Source organism: Papaver somniferum, chromosome 2 (assembly GCF_003573695.1).
Source record: "Papaver somniferum cultivar HN1 chromosome 2, ASM357369v1, whole genome shotgun sequence".
NCBI lineage: Eukaryota > Viridiplantae > Streptophyta > Magnoliopsida > Ranunculales > Papaveraceae > Papaver > Papaver somniferum.
In genome coordinates this window covers 61,437,295-61,457,273 of record NC_039359.1, presented here as the reverse complement: position 1 = coordinate 61,457,273, position 19,979 = coordinate 61,437,295, and the positions used below count along the sequence as shown (strand labels likewise).

The 19,979-nt window shown below is 41.0% G+C and overlaps 1 long non-coding RNA gene across 1 annotated transcript; it reads right to left on the bottom strand.

Annotated features, from left to right (window-relative positions):
- Window positions 1-210: 210 nt before the first annotated feature.
- LOC113353400 lies at window positions 211-674 on the bottom strand. The gene is made up of 3 exons (XR_003361267.1): window positions 574-674; window positions 397-453; window positions 211-269 (listed from the first exon to the last, which is right to left on the bottom strand). It is a non-coding gene; the product is annotated as an uncharacterized LOC113353400 (long non-coding RNA).
- Between the last annotated feature and the right edge of the window lie 19,305 nt (window positions 675-19,979).

The following is a 19,979-nucleotide window of genomic DNA, read 5'->3' as shown; positions in this document are numbered from 1 at the left end:
ACTTGGTGGCATAAATCGATGTGTGCACTGGTATCCTCACAGTGGAAATTGGATTTCCTGAAAAGAAAACTACTAAAATTACAAGCCATTTGGAAACATTACAATTCTCATTCAATCTAGGGATATTAAGAGTTCAGAAACAACCAATCTATGGGAATTAAGAGTTCAGATACCTCAATCGAGTACTCTAGTAATAATTAGATAGCCAGATGAGCTTCTGCTTCCAAAATCACACACTAACTGGTCGTTTTCTATCAAGATCGATAATTCTATCAACATAAAACCAAAATTGAGTTGGTTAACAACAAAATTGTTAAAATTCCATAACCGATTTTGTAATTAAACTCGTAAGTAAAACATAAAATCAACTAGTAAATAGGTAGAAATCGCAATTACCTTCGTGGTAGACCTGGTGGTGGTGATTAGAGATGAAATTGACTAGGGTTGAAATCCCTAAAACACAAATCAAACAAAAACACTATTATCCATCTTTTGAATCTATAAAGAAGAAGATGGGACAGAGAGAAGAAAAGATGTGGAAGACGAATATGAGGGAGAAAGGAGATGTTATACCTGAAGATAAATCCACTTGAAGGTCTTCTACTGTTCTACAACCTTGAATCCTTGATGAAGAAAGCAACAACCTTGGTCCTTGATGAAGAAACGAAGGGTTACGGTTAGTTAACAGAGAGTTCTCCTTCTCAGAGAGAGGAGACGAGAAAAAAAAAAGGAAGGGAAGTAGGAACTGAAACCCTAAGCCTAATCCTTAGTTTATATACCCCTTTAATCTAACGGCTAATACTGATCCTTATCCCCCAAATCTAACGGTATATATTTTTCGGGACTTTCGGTCCGGTACGGCACGGTACCTGTATTGGACCGTGTACCTGTACCTCCAAGACCTCGGTTCCTATTTTTTGGACCGGTACCTGTACCTTGTACCTCGGTTCGGTCCAAAACCAGGTACGGTTCCACCGGTTCCGGTTCGGTCCGTCGGTCCGGCTCGGTTCCTGTGCACTGTTAATCCTGCTTGTACTCCGTACGATTATTCTTGTAGACTCAAAAAAATTAAGGATAGTGGAGTATCTTAACTTGAATACTCAAGAGTTATAGGATGTATGATGAATTTAATGAACTGTAAGTGTCCAGACATTGCCTATAGTGTGAGTAAGTTAAGTAGATATACTTGTTGTCCAGAGCAAGAGCATTGGGATGCACTTAGTAGAGTATTACGGTACCTAAAATACTCTATTACCTTTTGTTTGGTTTATAAAAGGTATCTTGCTGTCCTTGAGAGACTTTGTGATGCAAACTGGATAGTTGACTCAAAGGAGTCTTAAGTCTACGAGTGGATATGTTTTCACTCTAGCAGGAAGGTTTGTTTTGGAAGATTTCCAAACATACATATATTGCTCAATTCATTATGGAATCTGAGAGTATTGCGATAGATAAACCACGAGAGGGGGATGAGTGCCTAAGATGCTTTTTAGAAGACATTCCTCTCTGGCATAGGCATGTGCCAGCTATATCTATATACTGTGTTAGCCAAGCTATAATAGCTAAAGCTAAAAATAACTAATCTCAATTGGCGTTATTTCCATTGATTGGATAAAGTCCAAGGAGAATATCGCGCAACCTTTGACGAAAGGTTCATCCAAAGAGATTGTTAGAAACACATCGAAGGGGATGGGGCTTAAGCTCATACATTAAACTTGCCATGAAGGATACTCAACCTTGCTGACTGGAGATCCCAAGATAAAGGTTTCGAATGAGACAACTAATTTATGGTGGGTAAAGGTAAACACTATCAGAGAATTTTATTCTCCGTCCCTTCCCTATGGTGTAGACGTGATAGTGTGACTGCATGTGAAGGATGACTTTTAAGAAGTCTTAATGAGTTCTATAGTTTCAATTTAAGATTGAAGTGGGGTGTAGCAGTAACACTCTTTATGGAAACTCACCTATCTGAATGAGGAAGTGGGCCGCTTCCTATGAGAATATGAGCTTTGATTCTCTAGAGCATTCTGAGAAACAGGATATGTCCAGACCAAATTGGACAAAACGGCACGAGCTTGGCAGCAATCTTGGAGATATCACCTGTGGTTGTTATCGCGAATTACATCAAATGCTAGCAGTTCAAGCCATAGTTCACTATCTCTATCAAGTAATTCCGGTAATATCTCACTAAGCAAAGGTTCAAGACCTCATGGACACCTCTGCCTAAAATGGTATTTCCTGCGTTTTTTATGTGATTTTCGTTTTGATGGTTTTGGTATTACTGGAACTTAGGACCTAAAGTCACTAAGGGTTCACTAGTTCATGCTTTTTCACTTTGGTGAAAGATACTTATAGTCTCACCATGTGAGAACTAAAGATGAACGCTCTCAATATTATTATGATTTATGCAATCCATAGTAAGACCTGGGGCCAACATACTTTTGTGTGAGGGAGAGGACGTCGAAATGACTAGTATGATTTCAACACTTGCACGATCAGTCTGTTTGGATCATGAGGTTGGGATGTTGATTTACCAAGATCTATCTGTGTTTTCATGTTTTATTGAGTTTTCATTCATGTGGGGGATTGTTGGAAAACGATTAATAAAAAAATAATTTTTTAAAGTTTTAATAAAAAATTATAATTTATTGTTTTCTTTTGTGAATGAAACTTTTTAGTCCCACATTGTGGAGTTTCCAATTTTTAGTAGTTTTAAGAAACTATATAAACTTATTAGTCCCACATTGTGGAGTTTCCACTTCTTAAATTGTTTTATTCCATTATATAAAGAAATTCACTACTTTTGTAAAATCGACGGGAAAGGGGTTGCTCTATATTTTAGAGGGACCCCTAAGGGAAAATATTTTATAGCGTTTCTTAAGAGTATGCGATTTTCCTTAACGGTTTTTTCGGAGTTGCCAAGATCAAGTTGAGCATCTACTACATATGCTAGTAGTAGGTGTAGTAGGGTGTTTTATCCTGGAGATATCCGTCCTGTGAGGGCTATACCATCACTCTTGAGTGTAGACGGGCGCTAATGTCTTAAGGGAAACGTGTTGAACACGTGACTCACTCTGTTTTTCCAAAGTTTTGCCTTGTTGCTGTTGTGGAGATATGAGAAGCTCGTTCATTTCGTCAATCGATCAATTCCATTATAAAGGAGATAAGTATCAATAACTTTTGCTTATTTGATTTTTTCTTTATTTTAATTATTGCACCCAACAAATACCACCAACTATGACGTCGACTTCACCTGTAGCTGCATTCTGACTCCAACAACATCTAATTTTGTAGCTTCAGTTCCACCAGAATCATCTCAGCTTCCCTGTAAACAATGGCAACAACATCTAACCTGCAACCTTCTAATCTTCTCAGCTTCAATAGAAACCACCAGAGGTAATCATCAGTTTCAGCTAACCTGCAATGCGCCTCAACCCATTTCAACTTCCATATTTCACCTTAAACACCTGAAACTGTAGTTATAATTGTTCTGCACCAGCAAAATCCATTGACGCAATATCATTCCCTTTAATGTTCCTAAGAATAGGTTTAATGCTTCATTTCAACTCATTCATTTGTTCTTTGCTCAATCTCAGGTCAGTCTCTCGGCTAAACCAATGTCACAGTCTTCTCAATTTCATACTTCACCCATTTTCCAATTCTTTCGCACCCAACTGCAAACATCAGACTCCTTGTAAACACATCCCAGAACTCAAACAACTAACCCGTTTCAAGCTTTCTACAACCAGCTCATTTGCAATAACCGGCACCTGCATCACCTTGTTTCAGTTCACATCTGTGACTGTATCGACCATTATCTCCAATTCTGCCATTACAACAGCAACAACTAGAAACAACAACACAAACTTTGTACAATGTACTTCTTCTCCACACTGTCATGATCATCACCAGTCCCATAACCTGCAAATCCTTCATTCCTTCATTCGAGCCACATCAACTGCATCACAATACAACATCAGTTCCTTCTCCATTTCTCACTGTAAGTACACATCTTCAATATGTAGCTCAAAAAAATCTCTTCAACTGGTAGCAGCAGCTCCAACTTCTCACTATGTTCAAGAACCTGAATCTATATTGAAGCACAAATTCATCTCTTCCTTATTCTGGCAGCAAATCATCACAGTTTCTGCTGCAACAATCACCAGTTTGCACCACCTGCAACACATCTCAACAGACTCACTTCTATCTTCTAATTTCAACACCATTCCTTTGAAGCTCATCTAATTCGAGTTCCTTGAAGCAGCATCGCCATCATCTCAATGAACCACAATAAAACCCAAATTAAGTGACAACAACTGATTCTCTTCAAGTCCAATTCCTTGAACATACCCTTGGACTCCGAATCCTCACCACTTCTTCCATTGCAGTCATCCATCATCTCATAGCAGTAACACCTTGTTCTCGACATCAAACCCTTTTTCAGACTCAAAACTCAGTTATCACCAGCATCAAATCAACCCATCTTCCCCATGAGGTCAAACACCAACCCAAATATCATTAACACCCCATCGATCTCTTCTCATTCATGGTTACACCATCTCAAACCCTAACATCCACACAAACCCCCACAGGCTTCACTTTCTCAAGCATCAGCACCATAACTTCGATTTGAGTTCAAATCTGAGATAACCCATGTCCTAATCATTCATCTAAATCTGCAATTTCATGTTCTTCACTTCTCAACTCAGATTCACTCCTAACCCCGTCTGGATCTGGATTTCAAATTTCTCCTCTTTATTTCAACAACAACATATCTCGTTTCTACTTCAATCCAGCATCATCTTCTTCTTCTCTGTCGGTAAAATCATTTCCAACCTCTGAATTTCTTCCACCAGTAGCAGAATCATCCCTAGCTTCACTTCGAAAACAGCAAACTGTAGCGCCCCAAAATCTAGCAGCTGACTAATCCAAGAAATTAACTAAATAAAGAGGCACTACTAATCTAAATCAAAAATCTAAACATTCAATTAAGAAATCTGCTACAAAAAAGTAACCCAAGAACTAGCCCCGCTCAGAAATATATGTACAGGAACTCCTCCTAAATGATATATATACAATAGTTATTTGGTTTACAAATATAATATGAAACATAACAACATAGACGAAGTAATCTAACTAACGGAATTAACTCCTCGAAGTTTTCGCTGCGCAACTCTGATCTGTCTCTGAAACTGAAAGTGGGAAAGGGTGAGGCCATCATCCCTAGAAGGGGTTCCCAGAAGGAATAACATTTAACTTTAAAGAAATCATGAGCAAGATTTGGAAAACAATTCATGTTCTCCCAAACATCAACAAGTGACCAACTCACTTGAAATACACAAACATGTATATGGAAAAACTCCTTTTTCAAACAATGTATACTATGGTTGTGCAATTCCGAACTCGCAAATCCACACCTAATCGTATGTATGGATGTCACAATTCCGAACTCGCAAACTGTCGACCAATATATCATAAAAGCTCTAGGTATAAATGTGAAGGAGCGTATCCTATATACCACAGGTGGAAATTCTTATTTCCCATAAAAATTCATGACGACATTCAAACATTACAAGACATTTCCAAACCATGAAAAGATTACCAAGAATCAACAAAACACTCATAATACAAATTGAACAATGTATGAAATGCACAAATATATGATGCATGAGTTTAAGCATTCCAGGTATGTACTGCAGGGTTTCTCTTTCAATTTATTATTATTGGCGCAAACCCTATCCATAGGTATATCTTCTATGAACTTATAGAAATATTTCAGCGTAAACACCTCAATAGCGTTAAGCACCTCAATTATTATGCAATAGTAGGTATGCACGGGAAAGTGACTGCCACCAATTCTTCTCCCATGAAAACCTAGTTGTTTAGGGTTTCCTCTTTCCTTGGTGTGGCCGTGTGTATATTTTTCGCGGTGGAGCATGCTTTCTTGGTCGGGTGCGTATTTTCCGCTGCAAGGTGCGGCTTTGCAAGGGGTGTGCTTTCCGTGGCTTCGTAGGGTTTGGTAGTCTCCATTTCTTCGATTATGCTTGTTATGACTTTGCAACTTAAAACAAGTTGGCTCGCGCTTAAAATGGATTCTCCATTGCTGACAAAATAGCTTTCATGCACCTTGTAGTAACTTCTCTTTGTTTTGTTTTCAGTGTAGTTACTTCGATAGAGAAAACCTAAGAATTTTCGTTAGGATGTCACTTGAGAAAAGTCTTGATGTACCAAAAGACATTGGCAACTCCAAACCAAACATGAATGATGAATTCTTCACGATGTCTTCTGCCACAGCTAGGAGAAATCATCCCAAGTATGTGTCGATTCTTCTGACTGGTTTACAAGATGAAAGAAGGACCCGGTCGGTTCGACCAGAGGGTGTAATACGGTTCTGTATCCACAAAGTAGAATACTCTCATTCTCCTATTGACTTCAAAATCAGTGTGAGCCCATTGCGTTCTTTCGACAAATGGATGTGATTCATGATAAGCGAAGACTGCGTAAGATCTAGCTTGACCGGGGCACAAATCATTGATGCTGTCGCGGCCTCTGCAACGCTTCAAGTCAGGAAAGATATCCCGGGTTTGGTTGCTTTCATCTCCAGGTGGTGTCCAGATACTCACACGGTCGTATGTAGGTGGAGCGAAATGACTATCTCCTTAGAAAGTATGGTCGTTCTGCTGAATCTTCCCATAACAGGAAACCACGATATCAAGTTGTCAGAAGATGAAGAAGAGACGTGCGCCGCTCTGGTTGCGAAGTCGAAAGGTTTCGTTCGGAAGGAAAACTATACGAGGTGTTTCTACAGCTGGTGGGTGTCTAAATGGTTTCCCGATGAGTTGGACCCGGACCAAAAGAATAGTACGCTTCATGTCGCGGCATTCTTGGATCTTTGGTTATCCAGAGATATTTTCGATGGTGGCTCTGGTAGGAAGGATATAAGGCCGGAACTTATCAAGCTTGCCATAAAATTAGCGAAGGTAAAATTATGCTGAGGCCCCACCCATGGATATTATGAGGCCCTTAATTAAAAGAAGTTTAAATCTAGGCCCTGAATTATTAAATCTAGGCCCAAAATTATTAAAGTACAGTGCGAATGTGTTACCAGAAATTACACATGCATATGGCATGTGTAACCAGAAGTTACACATCCTTATGACATGTGTAATGCAAAGTTACACTTGTATATACAATTATTACTTTAATATTCATTTACAATAATTTATTAGCATGTGTAACTATAAGTTACACATGTGTCTATCTAGTGTAACTGAGAGTTACACATGTATCTGACTTGTGTATTCAACGTCAACTCCAGTTACAGCGATACCGTTGCCACGTTTAAGCAATTAGATTTTATGAAGTTATATGAAACCTGAAATATAACAACAAGCAATCAGTATTTACACGATTAAAATGAACAGTAGATACAACAATGTATATTCAGTTTCACAAGCATCTGACTAGTGTAGCTAGCAGTTACACATGCATCTGAATTGTGTAACTGATAGTTACACATGCATATAACATGTGTAACTAGGAGATACACATGCATCTGGCTTTTGTAACTTTCAGTTACACATGCATATGACTAGTGTAACTTTCAGTTACACATGCATATGACTAGTGTAACTAGGTTTTACACTTGAATATGGAATATGCCATTTATCGTGAACTTGCAAGCCTAAGTTACCTAAAGCAAAGTATGTGTAAATAAAGGTTACACATCTAATTAGCTTGTGTAACTAAAAATTACACATCCATACCAAAACACATCTATTCCATTACCATTGTCTTAACTGCAGCTGCACCAGTACCTGTAATGTTAACTCCTAACATACATCTATCTGAGCATCATTAATTCAAACCATTCTGATTCTTCAACCAATGCATTACCTGAGCTATATCACAGCAATAACAACACCAGTTCATTCCAAACCAACGCCAGATCTGCATCTGTACCACTTCACACTCCTACAGCTCTCTGTGAACTTTCATACTCTGAAATCAACACCTCCATAACCTGTAATTAGCAACAACAGCTTGTTCATAACCATTCTTATCTCCTATGCGATACAAATCCTCATATTCAACCAAAAAACTGAAAAAATTTGCACAAACAAACAGTTTTTAAGCAGCACAACCCTCATCTGAATGTTGTTTCCCAGCAACCGAAAATTATTATACTAGTACTATCCTGAATCTTCAAATTCGTATTCTCCGTGAGAGTGAAAAAATCCAAAAATCTACAATCCCGATCAAATTTACCTTCAAATACATCTAAAATAAAACCATATGCATTAATACAGTGAAGAAAGAGATCAATACCAAGCTACTCACAAAGAAAAACTTAAAAAAGAATTTGAGTGCATTGAATAGTTTTTTTCCTTTTCATGGAAGAGTCGAGGGAGAGAGTTTTAGGATAAAGAATTGACCTTCTTAACTCGCTTCTTTAGCTAGATCATCATCCAAACCGAATGATGGTCCTTTACTGAGAACAAGCTGGCCGTAAAGCAACTGCCAACCAATGTTATCTAGTCATTCCAATATGTATGATATACCTTTTCATAAGAACCTGCAATATATAGAATATAAACTTTATATCCCAGGATGTGTAACTAGCAATTACACGTCCATATAGCTTGTGTAACTACTAGTTACACATCCATATAACTACTAGTTAGAAGAAATCACTAACCATTTCAAATTCTAAACCACCTCCAAGTGCAAGTACTCATATAACATCAATTGTTGTCTTTGGGCATTTGCATGGACGAACCAACATGATAAATCAAAGATAAGATAAGATTCAAAATAGAAAATTTGAACTCTTAACATCATGTAAGGTTTCATACGAAATAACAACTTCATTAGTTGGAGTCTGATCTTACTTCGTCAGTGTTCCAACAATAAACCCAAGTCATCAAAAAATACAAGGAGATAGGGAGAGAATACAAATGGATACTTTTTGTTCTTTTCTTGGTTCTACCCACATCAACACTTACCAAGAGACTCCAATTAACAAGACACCAACATCTACTGCCAATTCTTCTTAAAATTCACATACAACTAAGCATCAGATGAGAATTAGATACAACTAGTTATTACCGATTACTGGTTATAATTGAGAAATCCAAAAAATATTGGATCAAAAATCACTATCATACAAAACTATTGCATCTATAATTTCATACTTCATTGTTCAAAAGGAATTACGACATACATAATCACTGAAATAGTACACACAATACATAAATATGTTAATGAACACTAGTACCCTCTACAATTACCGATAATGAGGGGTTACACATATAATTAACATGTGTAACTAGTATCTACACATCCAATTTTCATTGCGTACTCGTAGAGTCCGAAGGAATCATACTAAAAGCTAACAGTCAGTACCAAAAATAGGTCCATGAAACAGAATCTTCAAAGTATGGAACTCCCCAGCATGCATGATACATATTTTACCAAAAAATATACAGAAAACCAAATAATTTAGACAGTAATGCATTACCTAGCAGACATATCAGCATCCTTGCTGACACTTGAATCACCTAAAATTTTCATCTCATCGTTGACAGACTCAACTTTCTTCCCCTTGTCAGAATCAACACCATTTTCATCTCTCAAATTATTTGGTGAACATCGGTACCCTCTAAAATTACTGATAAAAACAAGTAATCATCAACAACAACAAAAACAACAACAATTTAAATACATACCTAGATTTAAAACCTGTTGATTCAAGAAAAAACGAGAAAAATCTTACTGATTTGCAGATCTTTGCTCATACGACGATTTCATTTCTGCTGCTGTTGAACAATGACGATTTCATTTCTGTTGTTGAAAAAACGAGAGAAATCTTCTTGATTCCATTGTTGAATCTGCACAAAAAGTAAGTAATTAAGGTTAAAACGACTTTGAAGATCTTCGATTGATTCAAAAACAATCACGTTCTTCTTCTCCTCAGATCTGAACAGAATCTATCAAAATAAAAATCAAAAACCTAATCGAACTAAGAATGATGAACCTGATCAAAAACCTAATCGGAAATGATTTCTGCTACTTCGAATCGACTGAAACTTAGATTCGATTCAAAATCTTCAAAAAAAACAGTCGAACCAACGAAAACCTAACCTGATGCAGCTTAGAAACAACTAAAACCTAGATTAAAATCAAACCGATTAAATGATTTATTCATATTTGTAGATCAACCTAACCTAGATTCAACTAAAACCTAATCAGATTGATTCTTCTTCTTCTTCGTCGACCTGAATTCGATACAGCCGGCAGAGAAAGAGAATGGAGAAGAGAAAGAGAGACAAAATTGAGAAATGAAAAATATCTTTTGTATTCCTCTTGTATATATACTAAAGGGTAATGTTTTCATTATTAAATTTCGGAATAATTAATTATGGGCTAGATCTGAAGAAAAATTGATATTTTGGGCCTAGTAGTAGCATTTTTTGAAAGTATGGAGTTGATAATGGAGGATCCATTTTGTGGGGCTTGTATATATTGAACCCATATAGTAGGGGGTTCTAGTATTTTTCACATTAGCGAAAGGCGTCGTTCTCCCCATTGGAGGCTTATTTCTCGTATCTTTGTACTCACACTTGGATCATCTAGTTGCAGACATGCGCGCTTCAAATGGCTGCATGAAAGTGGACTCGTACGTTCATGCCTCTTTCCTCCAGGCATGGTTATGGGAGCATTTCGGGAGATACTCTCCTAAACCGTTGGCTTCACTTCCCGAGGCTTGTGGCGGTTCGAGGATACTTCGCTGGTCGAATAGGAGCCCAAGAGCCGGTTCAAACCTGGTTGATTTTCTCGACAATTCGTACGCGGTCAACTTTCGTCTGTGGGCCCCGGTGTGTGCATCCGTAGTTCAGGTTAACACTTTTGATTATGCTCCGAACATGTCTTTGCTCTCTGACGAAAGGAATATGAGTGTTGGAGAGGTTGTATTCATGCGAAGTTGCGTTCATGGTTGTATACCGTCTTTATTTCGAGGATCGTTCCAGGTAGTCTCCTACAATATTGATCGGGAAGCTCAACATATGGGCTTTGACCAAGGAGTCCCTCTTGCTCGTCAGCCGGTTGCTTCATAGAATCCGTTGCCAGCCGTTCTCGACGCCAGTGTTCTCGCTCCGGGTAAAAGTATCTCTTTATTGCCCTTGGAAAGAAACTCGTCGACGACTTCCAAGTATAATGCATTCTGGCAGGATGATTTCCTTTCTATCTATGGTTTCGTGAATAATACGGTGGAGAATACCCGCGGTAAGCCCTCTCATTAGGTTTTTTGCAAAGCACCCGCTGCTGAGGGATCCTTCTTCAACTAAGTGAAAGTCCCCTAGTCGGGATGCGGACTGTCCCCAAGCGAAGGAACAAAGGTCAAAGAATCGTGCAGGTGGATTTCGGTCAGGTCCGTCAGATCCGGCGGATCTCGTGACTTTCATCTCTTCCAATATCCGGGTATGCGTCATCTTCTCTCTGGCTTAGCTGGATTGTGTAAATCCTGATTTCGTTTCTGAACATCTGTCTCTGTGTTTTGTTCAGGGTCTCAGCAGCGTGAATGCCTTTGCCGAACTTGCATGTCGTCAGAAAGCGGCGTCTCTTGAGGCGGTGGGTGGAAGTGTTGAACCTTCTCATGGTGAAGAAGATCCTGAAAAGGAGGAAAACACGGAATCTTGTAATGATGAGAATAGTTCTTCCGACATCAGCGCCGAGTATTCTTCTACTGGGTCTGAAAGTGAATCCGTGAGTCTCCTGGATGTTTCCCCCTTTTTTTTTGGGAAACTCCTAATTCGTGATATCGCATGGAGAAGCCGTTCCTGAAGATGGCTCCGATATGGAAACTTGTGGAGACACAGGTTTGTCCCTAACCGTGACAGCCGCACCTGGTGATCTCGAAACGGAGGTTGGTCGGGATGGAGGTGTTGTCGCGACTCAAACAACAGAGAACATTCCAGTGATTGCTGATGCAATTATAGTTGGGAATCCTTTGCATATTTTTGATTCAGTTGCGGGCGCTATCTTCACTCCTCCATACCAGGTTTGTTACACAGGTCACGTGTTGATCGGGGGTTTCAGTGTACCAGCTAAATATGAAGCACTATACATCAAAATATGGGAAACGTACGGACACATCTCCACAACCAAGAAGGTCACTAGCCGGTTTGCATTGGCAAAGCGTGTGGAGGAAGCTTTGTCTTCGATTGATGACATGTGCAAAGTGACTGGCCATACCGTTTCTAAGGACGTGATCTCAAGCTGGAGGTTTCATCGCAATGTGTGCGTAGATCACGAGTTCAATGCTCCTTGATTTTTTGAAGGTTTCTTCGAGATAGAAAAGTTGCAGGATGAGGCGGCTGAGGGTCCTTCCGCGGATGAGATCGCATAGCAGGAGGCTGAGATTGAAAGGTTGTCCAGGAAGCTGAACCTGAAAAGGGCGGCTCTCGAAAGCGCGAGGGAGGCTTTCTCCAAGAAGAGCAAGTCGTTGATGGATAGTTTTCCTTGAACGTACTCCCATCTTCTGAAATTTTTTATTTAGGTTTTTTCTTTTGAAAGGCATATGAAACGCCCAATTTATGGTTTGGTTTGAATTGATAGATAATTGTTATCTATGAGGGTTTTGGATTATTCTTTTTGGAATGAATTGTTTTAGAATAATGTTTTCTTGGTTACTTTTGTAAGTGATGCAAATGTCCCAGGAGAACCATGGGACCTCGAGCGTTGTGTGTCAGTAGAGAGCATGGGATGAAACATAACATGGCTATCGGTTTTATCATTCCCGTGAAAACTTGAAGTAGTAAACCATGTATTTTTTCTAGGTAAGACTTACTCGGTTTTTCGGATCTCCTAACGAAAAATGAATCTTCCGGGTGTAAGTCCGAGTTTTGTGGGAAGCGCCGCCGCGATTGTGGAAAGTCCCCAGTCGTCCCTGAGTCACCTGATAACCGAGTTGTCGATCCCTGGGAAGATCATTTGCTTTTAACCTCTGGGAAGTCCCCAGTCATCCCTTGTCGTGTCATGACTAGTAATCGGGCCGCCTGGTAACTGAGTAGTCGATCCCTGAGTGGTTCGTTAGCTTCTACCGCCTTGATGTCTGGGTCGAAGTATGAGATCGATAGTTGGAAATTCATATTGTAACCGAGAGATTAATCTCCCACTGTGGTCGCCAATTGTTTGAGGGTGAAAACAGTTTCTTCTGATTTTAGTAATTTCGAGCGTGTGGGTGAGAAACGAGTCTAAACCGTAAACAATGTACTGCAAGGGAATACTTTGATTCGAGAGATCAATCTGTACAAATCCGGCCTAAAACAAGAAATGGCCGTTCCAGACTTGCTTCAGTTACAAATTGAAGGAGAAGGGTTGGTCTAGGGAGGGAAGCGAAGAGAGTGTTGAGACCAGAATAGTTGATTCGGGAAGAGTAATTATTTGACGACTTGTATCAGAAAGTAGAAAGCTAACAGATAGGAAAGCTAACAAGTGATTTCTGACTGTTGTATTCTCCTGACCAAAAACTTGTCTTTGGTGGAAATAGGTGAGACCTATTTATACAAGTGGCAACTAAACGTACCCTGATCTCGTAAGAAGTGGAAACAATTGAATGAATGGAAGAAAATGGTAACGGGTAATGCCTGGAATTGATGTCTCCATAATGAAGGAAATTTTTCACCATTACTTCTTGTATTTACTAACTGCCTCACCCTTATAACACTTTCCTATAACGGGCATAGTGTACGCCGCACACTGTAAACCGCCAGACCAATACCCTGATGAGCATCCCCCAGTTTATGACATGTTTTGATGTCTCGAGTGTTTCCAAAGGATTTGGAGTTTGTATCTAAGTTGGTACCGTGACCAAAGAATAGGCATCGTAGCCAGGTTGGTTTCGTGACCATAGAGTTAACATCGCATCCAAGTTGGTGCTGTGACCAAGAGTTATCATCACAACCAAGACATTGCCACGAGCCGTTTGGTGACGGGTTTGTACGGATAAGATCTGCATATCAGGAGGAAGGGTAGCCGTAGATTGTTGCAACACTTCGTTTGGCAACCAGCGGCATGGTTGCAGCGCTTGCATGCTCTTGGCACGACCAAATTAGGGTTTTGGCGTCGTGGTCAAGAATTGGTGCTGTGTCCAAGAGATTTCCATAAATCGTTTGGTGGCAAGTTGGTATGGCTGAGATTCGTATCTCAGGAGGAAGGGAATTTGTTGATTGTTGCAACCCTTCGTTTGGCATCCAGTGGCATGTGGTAGGGCCGGCATGGCTTTGGAATGTTTTAAGCGCGGCCAAAATTAGGGTTTTGGCATAAACAGTGATGTTTGGCCTTGGGCCGGAAGTTTCCATGCGTTAGGAGGCGAACTTGTACGGCTAAGATCTGCATCTCAGATGGAAGGGTAGTTTTTGATTGTTGCAACCCTTCGTTTGGCAGCCAGCGACATGGTGGTAGGGCCGCATGGCTTTGGCATGTTTTAGGAGCGGCAAAAATTAGGGTTTTGGCATGTTTTAGGCGCGGCCAAAATTAGGGTTTTGGCATAAACCATGATGTTTGGCCTTGGGCCGGAAGTTTCCACGCGTTAGGTCGCGAACTTGTACGGATGAGATTTGCATCTCAGATGGAAGGGTAGCCGTTGATTGTTGTAACCCTTCGTTTGGCAGCAACGATATGTGGTAGGGCCGGCATGGCTTTGGCGCGGTCATGGTATGCCATTGGTACTGTGGTGCGGCTGGCATGGTTGGCATTCCTTGGCGCAGAGATGTGGCTGGCATGGTATGCCATTGGCACTGTGGTGCGGTTGGCATGGTTGGCATGCCTTGGCGCGGATATGTAGATGACATGGTATGCCATTGGCACCGTGGTGCGGCTGGCATAGTTGGCATGCCTTGGCGTGGAGATGTGGATGGAATGGTATTCCATTGGCACCGTGGTGCGACTAGAATGGTTGGCATGCCTTGGCTCAGACATGTGGCTGGCATGGTATGCCATTGGCACTGTGATGCGGCTGGCATGGTTGGCATGCCTTGACGTGGAGATGTGGCTGGCATGGTATACCATTGTAACCGTGGTGCGGCCGACATGTTTGTCATGGCTTTGGCGCGGAGATGTAGATAGCATGGGATGCCATTAGCACTGTGGTGCGACTGGCATGGTTGGCATGCCTTGGCACGGAGGTGTGGCTGGCATAACATGCCATTGGCACATGTGGTGCGACTGGCATGGTTGGCATGCTTTGGCGCGGAGGTGTGGCTAGCACGGTATTCCATTGGCACTGTGGTGCGGATGGCATGGTTGGCATGGCTTGGCGCGGGGGTGTGGCTGGCATAGCATGGCATTGGCACATGTGGTGCGGCTGGCATGGTTGGCATGCCTTGGCACAGAGGTTTGGCTGGCATGGTATGCCATTGGCACTATGGTGCGACTGGCATGGTTGGCATGCCTTTGGCGCGGAGATGTGGCTGGAATGGCATGCCATTGGCACATCTGGTGCGTCTGGCATGGTTGGCATGCTTTGGCGCGGAGGTGTGGCTGGCAGGGCATGCCATTGGCACTTGTGGTGCGGCTGGCATGGTTGGCATGTCTTGGCGCGAAGGTGTGGCTGGCACGGCATGCCATTGGCACATGTGGTGCGGCTGGCATGGTTGGCATGCCTTGGCGCGGAGGTGTGGATGGCACGGCATGCCATTGGCACATTTGGTGTGAGAATTAGGGTTTGGTATGTTTTTGGCACAGTGACGTGGGAATTAGGGTTTGGCATGTCGAAACCCTAATTAGCATTAAAAAAGGTACCCCGTAAATTTCTCACAGACGTATTGAAAGGCTCAATAAACGCATTTAGCGGAGCCATTATTACTCAGGTTATGTTTCTTTCCAGAGTGGCGCCACTATTTGACTATGGTTTTACGATTTTAACCCTAAGCTAAAAACCACCATCAACAATAGGTAAAATTTTGTTGTTTTGATTTTCTCGTTGCCATACGAGGTCTTATTGCGCCTCTTAGTTAAGGTCTTATTGCGCCTCACCATGTTTTAAGGGTTTTAATTCGATGAGGTTTCAGACGCTCATTATTGTTGGGAATAATAACTCTTCAACCTCGCCTTATCATATATTTCGTGATATTATTTCGCGACAATACGACGAGCCTTGTTATTCCCATGAATAATAGCCTCATGATATTGCCGTCATTTTTGGTCACGCATCTCCCTAATCTGGAGGGTGCCATCCCTTTATATTCCCCCTGATAGTCCCTTCAAGGAGGTTAACCCTAACATGCATGTTGGTCTCCTCCCATCCAGTTATTACGATATTAAATTGTTTCCGTGACTCCTTATCCCATTTGCCGATATGGAGTGTGGTTACGAAGTCACATCCTAAGTGGGGTTTCTTTTGGATCGAGTGCATTGTAGCCGAGACTTTCCATACGGTCATGACCAGTAATGCTCCAGACGTCCCAGGCACCCGCAGCTCAACCGAATACGTTGGCGCCTTGGTCATATTTCTGCACCCCTTACTGAAGGCCATCATAAAAGGGACCCTCAATGGATAGGTCTTATCATTGCCCCTAACTTATTTCTCTGAGAGTTGTTCACGACGTGCGTTAGGACTTGCCTCTTTCACTTCTCGTACAAACTAGGGTGCACGCCGTTGGATTCTCAGCCTTCCTAGGTGAAGGTTGTAAGTTTCCCTAGAAACTGTTTACTTCGTGGGTCTTATTTGCCTCCTAATGCGAGGTTTTACTTGCATGTTTAGAATGTCTTATCTCGTCCATATGTAAGTTAAACACAAAATATATTCCATTAATAATCTTCATTCAACTACAAATTCCTTTCAGCATTACAATTTTACAACTATGGATAATACTTCTTGATATACGTAGGGTTCCAAGGATGATCCAGTTTCCGATCTTGCCTCTCAATCTCACCATATATTATCTTCCCTTCCGCGTCTGTGCCTTTCCCTTCGCAGTCCGCCAGTTCGTATACCCCGTTTCCAACCATCCTTTTTATAATGTATGGACCTTCCCATGTAGGTTCTAGCCCTTTTTGGTATGCCAGAATTTCCCGTAATACAAGTTCTCCCGGAATGAAGCTTCATGCTTTTACTCTTTTGTTATATTCTCTCGACGGTCTTTGATGATAATTCGTCATATGTTATAATGCAATCTCTCTGTTTTCTTTGAGGTCATCTAACTTTGCAAAAATCAAGTCTGAGTTTAACCCCTTTTACGATGTCTCTCTCTTGGTTGTCGGGAGAATGACTTCGGCTGGTAAAACTTCCTCTACTCCACATGTCAAACAAAAGAGGGACATTCCTGTGACTTCCCTCCTAGTGGTTCTGTACAACCATAACACGTTTGGGATATGTTCACACCATTCTTTATGGTGGCATTCCAGTTTCTTCTGTAAGGTGGACGCTAACGTATTGTTTGTGGCCTCCGCTTGTCCGTTGCTCTGCGGGTATAACTGAGTCGACTTCCCGGATTAAATTTTAAATGCATTGAACAACATTTTCATATTTCCCCCTCGGGTTGCTTTCCATTGTCTGAAACAATCAGGACCGGTATCCCAAATCTACGTATAATATGCTCAAGGATGAAATCGTATACATCTCCATCTCGTGTGTGTTGCGGGGCTTTATCTTCAACCCATTTCGTGAAATAGTCTGTTGCTAATATCATATATCTCCTTTGTTTAGTCCCAGTTACGAACGGTCCCACGATATCTATTCCCCACATGGAGAAGGGCCAAACACTTAATACAAAGTTTAAGCTTGTGGATGGTGCATGTATCTTTCTCCCAAACCTCTGTAATTCCTCACATCTTGTGGATATTTCTTTTGCGTCCTTATGCATATGAGGTAAAAAATATCCTTTCCTAGTCTTGTAGGCTAGGGGACCTGGTCCCTCTATGGTTGTCGGTGTCTCCGTAATGAATTGACTTCATAATTTTTATCCCCTCCTTCTACGACAAGCATCTCATCAAAGGGCCAAAATACGATCTTATATACAGGATCCCTCCTCGTATCTCATAATTTTAGCTTTGCTTTTAATCTTGTTTGCCTCTTGTATATCTCGCGAGAGATCTCCTTTTATCAGATAGTTATAGATGGGAGCTCTCCAGTCGTTATCATCTATTTCCATATCTCCCTCTTCGATGAACATAACCCTAGGCTCGTTTTCTTTCTTGCTCACTGATGGATGCATTAATCGCTCAATCCGTATGTGCCCGATTTTTGGATCCTCAATCATTGAAGCTATAAAGGAAATGGCATTCGTATGTTTGTTATTGTCTCGTCCTATGTTCCTCCAAATTATGCTTCGTATCTTGGCAGAGTATTCCCTCATGAGTTGCAAGTACTTTTGCATTACTAGATCAACCGCATTATACCTTCCTTCGATCTGACGAACTACCAATTGCGAATCGCTGGTTATTCTTACCTCGTCCAGTCCCATTTCTATTGCGATCCTTAAAGCCTGTACAACCACTTCGTATCCAGCCTCGTTATTAGTCTCTTTGTACTCTAAACGGAAGGAGAATAAAATTCTGGCCCCTCCGGGCGAAGTGAATACTATTCCCATTCCTTTTCCAAAGCTATTTGAAGATCCATCAACGAATATCTCCCATATCCTAGGATGACTCTCTTGTACCAAATCTTTTGGGTCTGGCCATGCTTCGTCTATATCCATCATCTCTTTTACTCATTCGTCTTTTTATGAGGGAAATTCCGTGAGAAATTATGCGATTATGTGTGACTTCGTGGAAGTCTTCACTTCATATTTTAATCCAAACTGGTCGATCTGAGTATTCCATCTTTCGACCCTTCTTACTCTCTTTGAGCTTTTCCAAACGGATTCTATGGGGACTCTCGTCAAAACCTTGATTTTGTGTGTTTGAAAATAAGTTCGCAATTTTTGTGTTGCGTAAGCCAATGCCAATATTATCTTTTCAATCTTCGGGTAATTTCTCTCAGCAGAGTTGAACGTTTTGCTAATGTAAAAGATCGGCTTTTCCACCCCCTCGTCCGTGCGAAGTAAAACTGCACTAAGAGTATTTGGCGTTTCCGCGAGACAGATCAACCAACTCATCCTCGGTTTTTGGTTTCTGCAAGATTGACAAGTCGATAAGGTGTTCTTTAACGCTTTTCAATGCTTCCTCACATTCTTGCGTCCGTGCGAATTTTTATCCCTTCTTTAGGATGTCAAAGAAGCTTTTACATTTTTCCGATGATCTCGAGATAAACCTCCCTAATGCTTCCAACTGTCCGTTTAATTTCTGTATGTCCTTTATGGTGGCCGGGGATGGAATCTCTAATATGGCTTGCACTTTAATTGGATCCACCTCTATGCCTTTTCGAGAACAATATGACCCAAGAACTTCGTTGATTCGACTCCAAAAGTGCATTTTAACGGGTTTATCTTCATTATATATTTCCTCATTTGCTCGAAGATCTCCCTCAAGTCGTCCACATGATCTCCATAATCATTTGTCTTCACAAGCATGTCATCTACGTAAACCTCCAACTTTGTGTGCACCCATTTTGCGAAGATCTTCTCCACCATACACTGATAAGTCACCCCTGCGTTTTTTAGTCTGAATGGTATTCTCGTGTAACAATACAACCCTCTGGGAGCAAAGAAGGCCGTATGTTCTTGATCTTCCTCAGCCAAAGGTATTTGATTATAACCATAATACCCGTCCATGGATGACAGTCTTTTATATCCCGTCGCTGATTCTACCATTTGTGGGATATTCGGTAGGGGAAAACTGTCTTTGGGACAAGCAGTGTTTAAGTCGCTAAAATCGATACATATCCTTATACCATTGTTCTTCTTGGGCACTATTACCATGTTCGCAATCCAATCTGGATATTTTTCCGGTCTTATGATTCCCGAATCCATCATCTTCTGAAGTTATTTATCGATTTTCTCGTGATAAGTCGTTGCAGTCTTCCTTATTCGTTGCCTTAC